This window comes from Metopolophium dirhodum, chromosome 9 (genome assembly GCF_019925205.1).
Source record: "Metopolophium dirhodum isolate CAU chromosome 9, ASM1992520v1, whole genome shotgun sequence".
NCBI classification, from domain to species: domain Eukaryota; kingdom Metazoa; phylum Arthropoda; class Insecta; order Hemiptera; family Aphididae; genus Metopolophium; species Metopolophium dirhodum.
The window spans coordinates 11,448,543-11,449,744 of record NC_083568.1 but is presented as its reverse complement, the minus strand read 5'-3'; positions in this window follow the sequence as shown (position 1 = coordinate 11,449,744).

The following is a 1,202-nucleotide window of genomic DNA, read 5'->3' as shown; positions in this document are numbered from 1 at the left end:
AGTGCGCTCATATATGCCACAAGGGTGGAGGAGTGTATATATTATAGTGTATAGGAAATCGACAATCCGAGTGAAACGAAGGTTCCTCCTTTACATTTTCCGTTCCTATATAACACACAACCAATAACCTCGCATGTATAACTCGGGTCCTATATATACATTATGTATAAGTAAACCCGACCCAACACGCATACACTGCAGAGGCATGTGAAAGAGGAGGATATTGCTGAATTGGGAAAAAATGAAAAGTATATTATTAGTGTAATAGTGTATACTGCTGCAGTATACGTATATGGTATTATATTATATATTTGAAGAAACGCGAATTTGGTTTGGGGCAACAGGAAATCTGATTGAAAACGATATTTTGATTGGACGATTTTCGAGAAATAGTATACCTGCAGTATAATATATTATTATGCATATTTTATAGATTATCTTCATTACACGATGATATTATATGGTCGTATTGTAAAAATGTATTTTAAAAGTGGTTTAAGAAATATTTATGAGCAAGATAGTTGACTTCAGAATTGGATTTTCAAATGCAGAAAAATGAATTCATTGACAAAATGAGAAGGTTATGGTAATGAATATTTTTGCATATAAATGTATAAAAGGTAGCATAAAAATAGATTTATAATTTATAAATTATAAGTAATAATAGATAAGTTATTGTAAGTTTGATTATTAAATAATTTTTTTATTGGGCCCACATAATTTATTTTGTTAGATAAACGAATATGTTTAATGAATATTATAATATAGTTTTGATTTTTGGAAATATCGACTAGATATGGACATTACTGCCATATATTGAAAAAATAATAATGGTTAACTGTTGTTTATATAATTAAATTAAATAATACAATTAATTTAAATTAATTATACGTCTACTACATTTGTTATTCAAATGAGGCTGAAATAATAAAAATATTTAATTGGGTGTTTTATTCGAAGTTTTCACAAGAACAAAATTTAAACGTCAAGTATCTTGTAAATAAATATAATATACATACATAAAAAATGTTTTATATAAAATAATAATATTTTAGCAAGTAAAAACCACTCGTACGATCTTACTTAGACGAGTATTAGGTACATAGATTACTGTCAAATTGATCTTTCTTGATCTTTATTTATTTGTTAATGATAGATTGTATGATAATACCAAAGTTTTTAGTTCGCTAATACAGTGTAAG